A 15,690-nucleotide genomic window follows, 5' to 3' on the forward strand; every position below is an offset into this window, starting at 1 on the left:
TCAGGATCTCAGTCTGAGTGAGCATCACTGCTCTGAACCATCCCGAGGCCTCAGAAGGGACCGGAAACTATCGGAGAGAATATACTCCCATCCACCGGAGTTGTGTACGTTCAGTCCTTCTCTGCAAAATGCATACTCTGGGGATTACAGTGTCTTCCACAAAGGCAGCCATAGACAAAGGCAGAACACATTTAACAAGTATAAAGTGGGTTTCATGTAGAGTGAAGTGCTTCCTGGACCCTTGTGGTCTTACACAACTTAAGTTTCTTTGCAGCTGCATGCTGAAGACCTCTATGTGTATTTCCAAACAGCTGACAGAGAAGGTAGGGCTGGTCAGGGATGGGAGCAGACAGCTGGGATGAGTTTGTGGAAGACTGGAGGGAGGGAGGTGGTGGTGAGCTTCAGCCATCAGTGGGATGTGATTTGATCCCTAGCTATGAGGATATGTCATTAAACCATACTGAATGATGTAGAAAGGGTTTCTTTTTCATTTCCTTTTCAGTCTTTTTACAGCAATGAGAAAAATCTCAGTTTGGTGCCACTATGTCATTAACACCTAATACTTGCTAATCTGTCTTTTTTAACAGAGCTTGAAAAAGAGAGGCAAAAGCAGAGGGTGGAGAGAAGGAAGGAATCGGGAGGGAGACATAGGCAGAGAGGAAGAGGAGGAAGGGGGGAAACACAGGACTTGGTCACAAACTATCTGTAGTTAGCAGCTTGCTAGAATGAAAATGATCATTTTTCTTTTATTGTATTACTTTTGATGGTTATGTTTTATTTATGCAAATAATACTGGTTTTCTACTTATAAATTTTCCTTTTGTTAATAAAAAAGCATCATTTTTCTTATTCAAACGGCTGAATTAAAGAGAAGTAGAGGCTCACAATGCCTTAACCACAATTCCTGAATTCTGAAAGCTCTGAAAAACAAAGTTTTCTTTATTTTAAAAAAAAGTTTATGATAATACATTTGCAACAAAACCTGAACTGAATTTAGGTAAGACTTTTTATTTTCTACTTATCCCCCTTCGTGTGAATATTCAGACATTTTGCTGCAGAAATATTTGTATGTTTGGTTATGGGATGTAGCCCAGACCACTAGAGGTATCATGTCATAGATGGAATATACATTGTATTACTTTTCTAAATCTTAAAAATGCTCAGCTGTAAAACCCATCTGTCCCCAAGATTTTGGAGAAGGAAGAATGTGGACCTGATTTAAATAGAAAAATTCATAGAGGTGGTATACAAATAATTGAAATTTGGCAGACACTGATCTAGGGTGAAGAGTTGTAATTTGAAGTGCATGTTTTTGATCCCCTGGAGAAAGTCACGGCAACGCACTCCAGTATTCTTGCCTGGAGAATCCCATGGATAGAGGAGCCTGGTGGGCTACAGTCCATGGGGTCACAAAGAGTTGGACAGGACTGAAGCGACTTAACATGCACATGGTAGCGTGAGCAAAGCAAGCATAAGATTTAATAGTTTCTCAGCTTTAGCTTGCTATGAAGAGTTGCTAGTGGTTGCATCTCTATTTGTTGTAATTGTGTTTTGCATCAGATAAGGTGCTTGTCCTGCTGCTAAGCCTAATCTTTTGAAATAAAGGCTTTTTAGGAAAGTTATAATAAATGACAGTATTTTCATTGGCAAACCGAAGATATTCAACCAAGAGCTAGTTTTTTTAAATATAATTTTATTTAGTTAGTTAGTGATTTTTGACTGTGCTGGGTCTTGGTTGCTGCATGACAGCTTTCTCTAGTTGCAGTGAGCGGGCTCTAGAGTTGTGGCTCAGTAGTTGCGGCACATGGGCTTAGTTCTGCGGGCATCCCAGATGAGGGATCGAACTGGTGTCTCCTGCATTGCAAGGCAGAGATACGTTCTCAGGATTTTTTAAATTACCCCTATGGATTCACTTTTTACATTTAGATTTTATATACCATTTCTTCATAAAATTGGGCATATCTGACATGTGATACCTGCGCCCATAATCCAGTTTCCATGAGGCATGGTATTTGTAGGTCGTTTTACTACTACTTTTACATAAGAGGTGATGTCTCGTGTTGAAACGCATCTTCTCAGTGTGAAATGGCTGATTGCCCAACCATCATATCCCTTTATTTTGCTCAGCTAGGATTCACTTCTTTCATCCAACCCAGTCCAGCAAAGAGACAGAAGAGACAGAAGTAGCAGAGAAGCAAGACTCAGGTGCTCACAGAAGAGACAGTGAGAAGTGATGAGGGGCATCCTGCCTCAGGAGCATGGCACATTGCCTTGGTTTCCTGACAACCGCCTATCCCATAGAAAGACCTAATCTTCTGTACGGTTGGCTAATGGATCTTGGTGGGCCAGCTGACAGTATATTTTATCACTTTGTGTGATGAGTGAACTGGTCCTTGTGTTTCTAGTCGCATTTGGGACTAAGGAGATATAGATTTCGATAGAGCATGCATGAGTTAGTGTAGATTTCATGGGTTTTAAACAATTTCTAGCCTCCAAAATGCTTGTAGATAACTCAAGACAGTTTAGCCCATCCATCTGCCAAGGACATTTAGTGTGAGAAAAGGTTGGTTTTATGTGCCTTGAATAATACTCTTTTTCCTTTGATCTCGGCAATAGTTGTCTCTTAATTGTCCTTACCACGAGGAAGGATTTCCTGATAACTGACATTTAGCCTTTCTGTAACTTCTTCCAGTTACTAAAGTCAGTCTCATTGCTTATTGTCCTTGATGTTTATACTCAAGTGTAAATTTTGGTAGAAAAAAAGAACTGAAGTGATTTACTTAACCACAGAATATTAATGATCATTGAAATATGATTCAAATCAGAAACATCCCATCCTACCATAGAAGAGAATGTTTGGAAAAGTGTGCATTGTTCCTCATGCTTGAAATCTGTGAGAAATAGATCAAGTAAAGAAGTTGTTCTTTTTATTTATATTTTTCAGATGGACATTAAGCCCCTGATTCTAAGTTACTGTAAGGTGCTTTTCCTCCCTGTGCCACACACACAGTATTGCATTTTATAAAGGTAAATGTAGATATTTGAGAAATACATAGCTGGCAATTCTTGTAAATATTAAAATTCTGTACAGGAATATTGATATTAAAGCTGTATTAGGACTGATACCATTAGCAGCAATATAGAGAAGATGTTTTATTAAATACTAATTTCATATGTTATTTAACAAGTAGCTGGCTTTGAGCACATTAATCTCTCTTTTTAATTCAAGGTTGATGGTCTGGGTCTTACATAGTGTATCCCTGAATAGGCCATTCAATAACTATGCAAAATATCTATTTCTCCCGTGGGTATTTGTGCTTTGATATATTCTGATCCTTATTAAATTTAAACAGGATCAAATTTATACAGCTCTGGCAGAGATTTATTAAAATACACTGAATGGGCAGCTTGTGGGAGTGTAGTGTACTGTAATAACATATGCCTTTTACCAGAGAATAGTAATTATTGAGAATCAAATAAATCTGTAGGAGGTTAAATATATATGGAAAAGATATCAATTGCAGTTCTTCAAAACAAGACTGAAATATCATTTGAAGATGTGTTACTGGGCAGAATAACGAACCTCATCCTTTTAGACTCTAAATATTTGGTAACATTTGACATGCAGGTTTTTAGAGATGCTTTAAATTCCAGAGGAGGGGAGGGTGGAATTCAGCATTATCAGAAGTGTTACATGTGTTTCGCATACTCCATCTGCAGAGGCACCTGTTTTTTACTTTGCCCTACTTTTTATTAAATAAAATTGAAAGCATATGTATTATATGGTTTGCAAGAAATCATTTTTTGGAAGCAGAAATTTGTGTCTCCTTTGCTTGGGGGTTTGGGAGAAGGTGCACAGATGGACTCAATAGAAACTTTTCATACTTTTCATTGCCTGTATTTTTTAAATATTATTTTTGTTCTTAATTGTGTGTTTCCTTATATATTTTCTTTTCTTTTTCTGTTATGTAACTTTTCTTTCTTTTTTAAAAAAATTTCAAATTTATTTTTTAATTGAGAGAAAATTGTTTTACAATGTTTTGTTGGTTTCTGCCATACAGCAGCACAAATCAGCCATAATTTTACGTGCATCACCTCCCTTCCCTATATATTTTCAAAATGGTCTTGGTGTGTTTAATCTGATGAAAAAGTTAGCAGTATTCCCAATTTATTAGGTTTTTTCCTTTGGTGTGATGGCAGAGGACAGTTAGTACTTGCTTAACTTGCAGGTAAGATACATGTAGCCTATCGGTTCCCATGGCTCCAATATTTTATCCTTCATAAATTGTTTAATTATGTTACAGTCATCATTATTAGTGCTTTTCTCTTCTCTATATTTATAGACACTCTTGGGAGCTGATTAGGGCATCATCAAGGTGAAGGGAGCTCTCAATGAGGCAGGAGGAGATTTTCCCGTAGCAAACCATCCTGGCTTGTCATTACATCCTCCATCCAGGATCCGAGTTTCTTTCTCTGTCTAATTCTTTCTAGTATAGAGGCAGAGGCATAGGTGGAGTTGGCCACTCATCTTTTCTGGTCAGAACGATGACGAGTGTCCAGTGAGACTAGACTAAAATGTCCAAGAAAAGTTTTGAGTGGTGGTGTCTAGGGGGACTGAGTTAAGACACTCCCAGAAGTTCCCCCAACTCTGTCCTAAACTAGACCGAGTGCTGGTAAGGAATTATTGGGCTTCCCCCGTAGCCCAGTGGTAAAGAATCCACCTGCAATGCAGGAACCCCAGGAAACGTGGGTTCAATCCCTGGGTCAGGAAGATCCCCTGGAGGCAGGCATGGCAACCCACTCCAGCATTCTTGCCTGGAGAATCCCATGGACAGAGGAGCTTGGCAGGCTGTAATCCATTGGGGTCGCAAAGAGTTGGGACAGTGAGTGAAGCGACTGAACCCACAGCACAGCACAAGGGATAGTTAGGGCGGGGGGTAGGAAATCTATTTTCTGCTCTGTATTAATATAGTGTCTAACCTAATTTTTGTACTTAATATTCGTTAAACATATCTCTCTGTGTGTTTTATTAGAGAGTCACTATTTGCTTAATGCATTCATTGTAGTATTTTTAAAAAATAATTACTTATTTATTTGGCTGCGCTGGATCTTAGTTGTAGCACGCGGGATCCTTGTTGTATGAAGCAGGATCTTCCATCGCAGAGCACGGGCTCAGTAGTTGTGATGTGAGGGCTTAGTTGCTTCTCCACACGTGGGATCTTTGTTCCCTAACTAGGGATCGAACCCGGGTCCCTTGCATTGCAAGGTGGATTCTTAACCACTAGACCACCAAGGAAGTCCCTCTTTGTAGTATTAGGCTGGGTCATAATTAATGTTTGTGTGTGCATGGCAGGTACTCTATAGAAATGATTCTTTAGGTTCATGGTACATTAGAGTTTGGGGTTTTATTTTGTCAGGTTTATTGAGATATAATTTACATGCAAATACAACTTTCCAGTCTGAAGTGTACTGTTTAAATTTTGATGAATTTGTACTGAATTTGTACTGTTGTTAACAACCATCTCAGTGATTACAGAGCATTTCCATCCTCAGAAAGGTCTCTTCATGCCCTTTAGCACAACTTACCCCCAGTCACTGATCTCTCTACAAGATGTTTATAATATACGTTTATGTTTAAGAGAACTAGGATAAATCAATAAATGGGTAAATGTTTAGCTATGTCCATATTAGTAAACCATTATGGTTAGCATAAATGCTAGTTTTTTCAGTCTTTTGCTACATTTTGGTAATACTGAGTCATAATCAAGAAGAGGAAATATCAGAAATTTGAATAAAAAGTTTCTATCAATTATAGTAAAAAAGATTTTTAAATGCTCTGAATTATTTTTTACTTAGCAAATAATATAATTGACTCTGTTGCCAACTTTTCTCCTTCATTATTGCTGATGAACAAGACAGATTTTTCTAAATGCACACAAGTGATGCAATTAAATTGCAGGAGAAGGTCCCTTTCTCCTGCAATTACTTTTTTTTTTTTACTTGTGTGTCTGTTTCTACATGGGGAAAATATCATATTTTTTCCCTGATAATATTAGGTCCACAGGGCTACATAGACCTCCTTTCTGAAATTTGATTTAAAAATATTAAATGAGATGATTTTTAAATCTAAATGCATTCATGTTCGTCTTTGGTTGGTTTTCTCTGACATTGTATCTGTGACTATATTGGAAATCTGTGTGGAATTTGAAAGTTATTTTACATACAAGGTCATCTACAATACCATGGCTTTGAACTGTATCAGCTCAAAGGTCTTTTCAGTTCTGAAACAGATAATTCTTTGAGGTGTTTTTTTTTTGCAATTATATGTGTGCATGTTTGATTTTTGTGTGTGTGTATAGGTGTGTACTTATAGGTCTGTGTATACAGATTCACACACACAAAGAGAAAAACCCCAAATGATTGTGCTGTAGATATTTTAGAGCTATCACGTTCAGACGACTGATTGTAAAGATCATTAAAATAAACATTCTATATGTTGATTATACCAGCGTGAACAGAGATGAAGACAGAAAACTATTTGCTGTGAAATTTTGCTGTGAAAGTGTTAGTCCCTCAGTTGTGTCCAACTCTTTGCAACCCCATGAACTATAGCGCACCGGGCTCCTCTGTCTGTGGAATTCTCCAGGCAAGGATACTGGAGTGGGTAGCCATTCCCTTCTTCAGGCGAACTTCCTGACCCAGGGATCAAATCTGGATCTCCTGTATTGCAGGGTGATTCTTTAACATCAGAGCCACCAGGGAAGGAAGTTAAAGGGCAAAAAGAAAAAAAAAAATCAGCTTATTCTGTCCTTCCGTTTCATCTCCTTCAAATTTAGAGTGGTAACCTGATCACTAGCTTCATAAATGCCAGGCTCTTAAATCCTTTGCAATAACAAGGGCATGTTTTAGTGTTGTCAGAACTTTTGTTTGCACCTGGTGTTACACTTGATCACTGAATAATTGAGTGATAATGACTGTTATTTTTAAACTAAAGTATAACATCAGAGGAGGATGAGAAACACATAATGATTAACTTCCCAAGGGGAGTAGGGAAAATATTTATGTGTCAAGCATGGTAGAACTGTTGAAAGTACATGCAATCAGCTATGCCAACTCTGAACAGAAGTCATGAAATGATTTGTTCTGCAACTCAAAAAATCAGACTCTTTTTAAAATTTCATAAAGACGAAAATTCAAGCAAAGGGAAATGAGTAGAATTTGGACACCAGTGAACAAGAATTAGGAAGCTATCATAACAAGCCAAACACAACTGTTCAGGACCAAGGACAGGGGCACAGGCAAGCCTCTTCCCACTTAAAACATTCCTTTTTTTCCCTTTTTTGGTAAACTCTTCATAGTTACACCTTAACTTATTCATTTGCTTCATTTACTCATTCAGCAATTATCTATTGAGTATCTATCTTGTGACAAAACAAGACAGATCAGAGCTCTGCCCTCAAGGGACTTGTTTTCTCTTGGGTCCTTTTCTAAAGTTAGCTCTTTTATAAAGTTATATGCTCTTTCTCATCTTCTGGGGCTTGGCTCCTCCTCCAGGGTAATTCCTATCTTCTGTATAAATACCTCCTGTTAGATTCTCAACCTACTGGTCTTCTTCTTTTATATTCACCCTCCCTTAGTTTTCATGAGCTTTCTATTTCTAGAGCTATTGAAGTTGTAAGTACTGTTCTTATCTCAGCTTTTATAACCATATTGAGAAAATAATTACTGTTTTCCTTATTTTTAAATGGCTGTTCTAAAGATGAATGAAGGGTGCTCTGAGTAGTTTAGTGGTTAAGTATCAGTTGGGTTCTTCCTCAAAACCAGTTATTTGGGGCTTTCCTGGTGGCTCAGTGGTAGAGAATCCATGTGCCAGTACAGGAGACACGAGTTTGATCCCTGATCTGGGAAGATCCCGCATGCCATGGAGCAGCTAAGCCCATGTGCCACAACTACCGAGCCAGGGCTCTAGAGCCCCAGAGCTGCAACTACTGAAGCCAGTGTGCTCTGCCATCTCAGTGAGAAGCCCACACACCACAACTAGAGAGTAGCCGGCACTCGCTGAAACTAGAGAAAAGCCTGATCAGCAATGAAGACCCATCACAGCCAAAAATAAATAAATAAATAAAATCTTAAAAAAAGAAACCAATCAGATGGAATTAAGTTTGTAAGCATTGGCTCTTGAATTATGACTGAAATGATATCCAGAGACAGAAGACATACAATGTCTAATTTAAAGAAGGTATCTCTTTAGCCTCTAATAATTTGGAATTTGCTAGACTTGCCAAAGGATTGATGCTTTTGAACTGTGGTGTTGGAGAAGAGTCTTGAGAGTCCCTTGGACTACAAGGAGATCAAACCAATCAATCCTAAAGGAAATAGCCCTGAATATTCATTGGAAGGCCTGATGCTGAAGCTGAAGCTCCAATACTTTGGCCACCTGATGTGAAGGACTAACTCATTAGAAAAGACCCTGATGCTGGAAAAGATTGAAGTCAGGAGGAGAGGGGACAACAGAGGATGAGATGGTTGGTGGCATTGTTGGTGATGGACAGGCAACCTGGCGTGCTGCAGTCCGTGGGTCGCAAAGAGTTGGGCACGACTAAGCAACTAAACAGAACTGAACTGAAACTTGTATTATATTTAAGAAGTCTAATATAGTGGAAAAACATAGATCTGGAACTTAATAACCCTCTGTTTGACTCCCACAATTAACCATTTATTAGCTTGGTTCCTTTGTATATGTTATTTAATGATCTCTGAATCATCATTTCTTTGTAAATAAGGGAATAGTAATACCTACCTCAAGACATTGTACGTCTTAATGAATGTAAAGTGTGTAGAAAAATATATGTAAATTCCCTGCCCTCCTTTGTATTTTTGGAAGTAGTGAATTTCCCCTTATTGTAAAATTCTACATTTTAGATTTTTCAATTTTAGATTGGTCTTTCTATTCCAAATTCTAGGTCACTCTGCTTTTACTCAGTAGAGCTTTAGTTTTAGAACTAGAATAGAATCAACACAGAAAAATCATGTCAGCTTTATTTTGGAGAAGAAACCAACATTTACTGAGCCCTTTTAGCACCCCAGGTACTCTGCTAGGATCTTGGTATTTCTTATCCCATTTTAACCATGAGAGAAATTGTTTTCAATATGTTTTCAATTTCTTCCTCATCTAGGCTTCTGTGATTTTCACTCATGCCTTTGCCCTTGTAATGATCCTAATTATATGAATGTTTATGAAGTATGGGGCTGGTCCTCAGTATTTCTATACATTGAATATACAAAGAGGATATGGTTGTTTATCATCTTTGTGATGAATATACCATATATCTCCAGGTATCGTAACACAAAATGTTTCTGGAACACAGGTAACATTGTATTTCTGGTTGTTTGGAAAATGGTGCTGTCGGTAGTGATGACTCTCAGAGGGCAGGAGTGAAAATGGAGAGCCAGTTGGCTTTTTGTGCAGTATACATCCTTATTACTGTGCTTTGGGGAAGGCTGTGAATATTCAGTCTTTGTGTTGGTGTCTCCACCTCTTTTTTCTTAAGCCCCGCCCCCCAAATTAGTTGCAGTCTGTTTGCATTATAGCCATTCTTTCCTTGTGATCCACTACTATGGTGCCTAATATGGTATGTGCATATATAGTTTTTAGAATTGCAAAAAGAAAATTGACCTACTATTGACTGTTATGAGGGGTACTATTTATTCTTTTTGCTTACTTTGCTCGCACCATTTTTTTTTTAGTCTCTTCCATCCTGTCCAAGCTTGCGTCGAAATCCTCCCTGGCATTCCCTTTGCTTAAGTCATCTTTCTTTTTTTCTCTTTCTCTTCTTCCTTCCATCCTCATGCCAGGCATGTTCCTTACTCAGGGCTTTCCTACTTGTTCTTTCTTCCTCAAGGGATCTTCTTCCAGCTCTTGGTAAGGCTGGCTTCTTCTCATTGTTGATGCCTTAGCACAAACTGTCACCTCCTCCCGGAAGCCTTTCCTGTTCCCCCTCTCAAAAGCATCCTTCCCACAAGGCCTTTTTAATAACATAGCCTTATTTTCTTCATCTGAAATTCTTATGTGATGTCATCTCTCTTTGTCTCCCCCCCCCCCTCGTCTGGGGTAGAGACGTTGGTCTCTTTTGTTGCTAGCTACATCTTAAGCACATAGCGTAGTACCTGGCATGTGATGATGAATATAGCATTTGATTCATAAATGACTGTATGGAGCAGTAGCTGTGCTTTGGTGAATAAGAAACAGAAGCTCATGTTGACTGGAATATTCCTGGAGTAAAGTTCGAAGTTATAGAGTATTTAGGGTTGGGATCATTTTTGAAGGAATTGAACACAATCCATCAGTTTGTAGTTTTTCCTTCAAAAATCGCCCTGGCATTTTGACAACTACATCTGAGGCAAATTTTTATTCTCTTGATTCAGTTGAAAGAAAATCAATTGGAACCCATATTTCTGTGTCTTTTCCAGAATATGTCCTGATTTTGGGGGTAGAGTAATAAAAAACATATTATTCTTTTCATGGTCAAACTGTCTTAAAGATGAACCACCAAATATCTGTACAATCAAACAAATGCTATAGAGATGGTCACTTTGCATAGATTATCTCACACTTGATCTTCATATTTACTACAGAGAGAGATCTGATGAGTCTTAACATTTTAATATTGTAAAGTAATTAGCCCCCAACTAAAATAAATAAATTTATTTAAAATAAAAAAAATAAAAACTGGGAAATAGGCAAAGTGTAATCGAACTTGAATTCTCTGATTCCAAGTTCACTTCTCCATTGTGTTCTATTTCCTTGCTCAGAACTGAATTGATCCAGTTAGGCAATAAATATCTTGCTTGGTTTTAAGCGTTCTTTGAAATTATACAGTCAAACACAATTTTGCACTGAAGAGTTTTTTTTTTTTCAAGTACACTCAGTTTTTGAGTCATTCAAGTGTGGGCTAATAGTTCTCAAACTTTTTGAGACCCAAAGACTCACTCTCACAGAGGTTGCTGGGATTCTTCATGTTTTCTTGGAATAGTTCTTACTTTTCTGGGGCTGTTTGGGTTACTCAGAGTTCATTAACACACATAATGAAAAATGCAGATCTGTACTTTATAAAGAAGCACATGCCTAATAGGAGAAACAGAATATCCAAACCTGTGAGCACTTTACCACCTATTAAAATTGTTTTTAAGGGAATTCTCCTGCAGACAAGTGGTTAGGACTCTGCGCTTCCACCGCAGGACTTCAGGGGCATAGGTTTGATCCCTGATTGGGAAACTAAGATCCCACATGCTGAGTGGTGCAGAAAAAAAAAAATCAATTTTAAGATTTTTTCCACATACTCACTCCTCTTCTGTATTACAAATACCTATCTTTGGGGTATACTCCACATTAACTTTTCTATTTTAGCATCCTGAACTCAGAGCTTTTTATAGGGTGTACTTGTTCTAATTAATTATGATGCATATTTTCAGGTTGATGCTCAGATGGTCACAGCTTGACCTGAGGGAATCTTCTTAAGCTTTCTCCTTGGTCCTCTTAGCATCTCTCCAGGCATTCCTGAAAGCACTTTTATTTTCTGAGAACCAAAATAATTTCCAGTTGACCTTGATTTTTTTTTCCTGTCCCCAACACATGGAATCAGCTATTCTCCAAGGAGCTCTGATCCTTTAGTAGACAATAGTATTGGAGTCTAAAATTTGGATGCTGTGCCATTCAAGTGCCTCTGAAAAGAAGAAGTGATTCCCCTGTTAGGTCATTTTAGGGTGAGATCTGTAAAGGTTAAGGTCATGAGTTCAAATAGCTATTTCCAGTTTAAATCCAGTATGACTAAATCCATTTTTATTTTGTTCTAAATATAAATTTTTATATATATTTCTGCTCAACAGACCTACTCCTAGATTTTTAAGGCCCCTGTCCTCTTAAGTATTATATTTTATTCCTTTCTATTCTATAATATTTAATGTCTCATTCATCATTTTATTGTAATCACTTTATCGACAAAATAATTTTGAGATTATCTATGCTTGTCATAAGAGAAAAGGGAAAAATACATGAAAACAAGACTTGCATTTCATCTTTTAAGTGGCATAATTTTGACCAAGGTTTATGTCTTTGCTCTTTTTCTTGGAAATGCAACAGATATTTTTTGATATATGAGGGGAGGTGACGAATTACTAGGGACTAGACGAATATAGCTGAATTTTTACTTGGATGCTCCCTCCAAACCATTATCAGCAGGAAATAGCTCTGTTTTCTGGGGATGCAGGTGGGACATGGGGTCCTTTTAGATTCATCTCACAAATATCATGATTGGCCGTTATTTTTGCACCAGCTTAGTGTTTCAACTTGCCAATTCCTATTTAAAAGTTAATTATATTAGTAGCGTTGCTAATATCAGCATTATGTTTAATATATAATGAGATGATATGCTAAAATCTATTTTAACCAATACCCAGCAGTTAATGTGTTTATACGTATTTAAGTATTATGTGTGCTTGTGTGTGTACACGTACACACACATACGCATACATGTTAGACTCCAGTGCATTATCTTGAGGAATTATGAGTGGGTGTGTGTGATTGGCAAGTGTGAAATTAAATTTAATATGAGATTCTCTGTCTTAGGTAAAATATTTGAAAGGACGCTGGTAGTGAAAAGCTATCTAGCTTTGGAAGAAATGGCTTATGTGTTTTGGGAGCAAGAGGTCTGAATGTTAAAATTTCATTTAAATGGCAAAACATTTTTAGAACTACACTGAAGAATTTGGCTTTAGTGGGAAAACGTTAATTTGCCTATAACATGAAGTACAAGTTATTAATTGCACCAAAGATAACACACTAATTAAAAGGTTCATGTATAGTTGTCAGAGGTTAACAGTGCACACTGACAGACTTGGAATAGAAACTAATTATGTTATGTTCTCTAAAAGGAGTATTTTTACCCACGAATGTACCATACCTTATTATAGTACTGTTTTTTTCTTAGCTTGGAAAGAAGTCTATTAGATGTACTTTATAATAAAACTGCAGTGATAAGCATTCAGACCAATGATGAGGCTATATAAATAGCTTTACTTGCAACATTAGCTTCAAACATGGTTACAGAGATAATTCCAAGGAAACATTTATTCATATTTTCAGCTTATAAGAAAGATACACAGAGTGGAACTTTCCTAAAGTTATTATCCTGGGTTGAAAGAACATCACAAGAACCAGGATTTCTAGAAATACTCTGATGCTTCTTTTACAATTACTTTCTCAATAACAATCGTCTTTTGATTGTTAGTATGCTAGAGATTCATGCTTATTCAGTCTTTTATTGCACTTTAAGCCTCTTAATTGTTATATACATGTATATACAATATATATGTACCATATATATATATATATATAAAACTATATATAGGAGCTTCACCAGAGGCTCTGTGGTAAAGAATCCTCCTGCAATGCAGGAGATGCAGGAGATGTGGGTTCGATCCCTGGGCTAGGAAGATCCCCTGGAGGAGGTCACGGTAACCCACTCCAGTATTCTTGCTGGAAAAATCCTATGGATGGGGAAGACTATCGGGCTACGGTCCATGGATTATAGAGTCAGACAAGACTGAAGTGACTGAGCATGCACACATAACTATATATGTGAGTTTAAATTGGAAAATATATTTCATGTGTGAGAGTATAATTAATATTTCAAGAATAATAATAAAGCCATCGCTATCTAGCCAACACCCAGCTTAATTGAAAGTTATTAATAATGTTAACGCCTCCTCCATGTCCTCAATTGCAACTCTTTCCATCCCATCCCCAGAGGCAGTCACTTTCCTGAAGTTTACATTTATCAGTCCCTTGTTTTTCTCTATAGTTTCACCATACATCTAGTTATCCCTCAACAACATGTTGTTTGGTTTTACATATTTCTAACCTGTTCAATAAGTAGAATTCTACTGTACATTTTCTTTTCTGCTTGCTTTTTCCCTCTTAGTGTTATTTTTGTGACATTCATCCAAGTTTATGCATCTGGCTGCACTTTTTGGGTATACAATACTGCACACTACACTTCTGGAGTATATACTGCTGTACACTATTCCACTGTATGGATTGAATTGAATTCATCACCAACATTTTGCTATTATGAACAGTATCCCTGCACACATCCTATGTCTGTATCCCACTGTTCTCCTGTGTTTCTCTCCTATGTTTGCTTAGGAGTAGAACTCATGAGTTTTAGGTCAGAATATGTGCTTGACTATGTGATGCTGAACTGTTTTCCAGAGTGATTGTACGAATTTACACTCCCACCCAGATGTATCTGTGTTAGACCTCTCCTTCAAAACAGTCTTCATATTAATGCCTCCAGATACTTGTATGATTAATTAATTCTCTAATTATATCAAAGGGTTTTTTCCCCTATATAATGGAAACTTATAGGAGTTCTGGTATGTTAGCTTATTTCTTTGATTACAAGGCTTAGTCAAAAGTGCTCAGTATTTTTGATCAAATATTAAACATGTTCAGAAATAAGCCTAAAGCTCATTCATAATATTGTTATAGCAACCCACTCCAGTATTCTTGCTTGGAGAATTCCATGGACAGAGGAAGCTGGCAGGCCCCAGTCCATGGGGTCACAAAGAGTTGGACACGACTGAGCGGCTAACACCTATGCAAACTCCATAGCTTGGTTGTGATAGAATTGAGTCCTCTGGTATACTTTCACTCTTTCCTGGGTTTTCTTCTGTCACCTAACATAATTGAAAGTCACTATTTTCAAATAACATAATCTAGATGCCAAAAAGAAAGAAAAAAGATAGTATTAGCCCTGTGTGTGCTTAGTCACTCAGTCACGTCCGACTCTTTGTGACTCCCCTGGAGGCTCCTCTGTCCATGGGAATTCTCCAGGCAAGAATATTGGAGTGGGTTGCCATACCTTCCTCCAAGGGATCTTCCTGACCCAGGGATCAAACCCAGGTCTCCTGCATTGCAGGCGGATTCTTTACTGTTTGAGCCACCAGGGAAGCCTAAGTATTAGCCCTAATAAAACGTAATTAATATCATATAATAGCCAAACTGTAAAAATGATCTCATGTATAAATGAAATCCTCAGTATGTAACTTCTGGATGAACTGATACTTTGGGTAACCTATGGCGTTTCTTTGCTCTATTAATAGGAAAATAATCATATGCTTCATTTTCTATTTTTGACTTAATGTTTTCCTAAATACTTCTCTTCTTGTTTGTGGCTTATTTTGCTTACTGAAATGTGTGCAAAGAATTAAGCATAAATGTTGAAATGAAGACTTCATGACTCCTTTAAGGTGCACATTCCTAGACTTTATCACAGAAGCCTCCCTGATGGCAAAGAAGGCAGGGAACTCACATTCTTCAAGGTCTCTTTGCTGCCATCAATTCTCTAAAGTCTCTTGTTTTATTTTTTTTAATGCGGTTTTGCTTTTCAAACATAGTTCTTCCATGTTTGCTATAATACAAATCATGGCTTTCTCCCCCACCCCCATTCTTTGAGTAAAATTTGTCTGGAAGATTATCAACTTCATTCTGTGACTTGGAAAATATTTTTATGTATATCCAATGTGTCCGTGTACCCTAGTTAAATAGTGGTGTTCCATCTATTTTAGCATTAAATATGAACTATGTGAGCTTCATCACCTTGACAGCCAGTGACTTTGTTGGAAGCCTTAG

The 15,690-nt window shown here is 37.4% G+C and overlaps 1 protein-coding gene across 8 annotated transcripts in view; it reads left to right on the forward strand.

Moving 5' to 3' along the window:
• The window catches only part of TOX3 (TOX high mobility group box family member 3), a 118,858-nt gene that overhangs the window by 26,471 nt on the left and 76,697 nt on the right, over positions 1-15,690 (forward strand). For 6 of the 8 annotated variants that reach the window (XM_081505835.1, XM_081505839.1, XM_081505838.1 and 3 more), the window contains exon 2: positions 2,944-3,026. The exons of the other annotated variants lie outside the window; for them this stretch is intronic. The gene's annotated coding sequence lies outside the window, so the exon portion shown is untranslated. The remainder of the gene's footprint in view (positions 1-2,943; positions 3,027-15,690) is intronic. 8 annotated transcript variants of the gene reach the window in all.

This window comes from Giraffa tippelskirchi, chromosome 7 (genome assembly GCF_054371585.1).
Source record: "Giraffa tippelskirchi isolate mGirTip1 chromosome 7, T2T-mGirTip1v1.2.pri, whole genome shotgun sequence".
Lineage (NCBI taxonomy): Eukaryota > Metazoa > Chordata > Mammalia > Artiodactyla > Giraffidae > Giraffa > Giraffa tippelskirchi.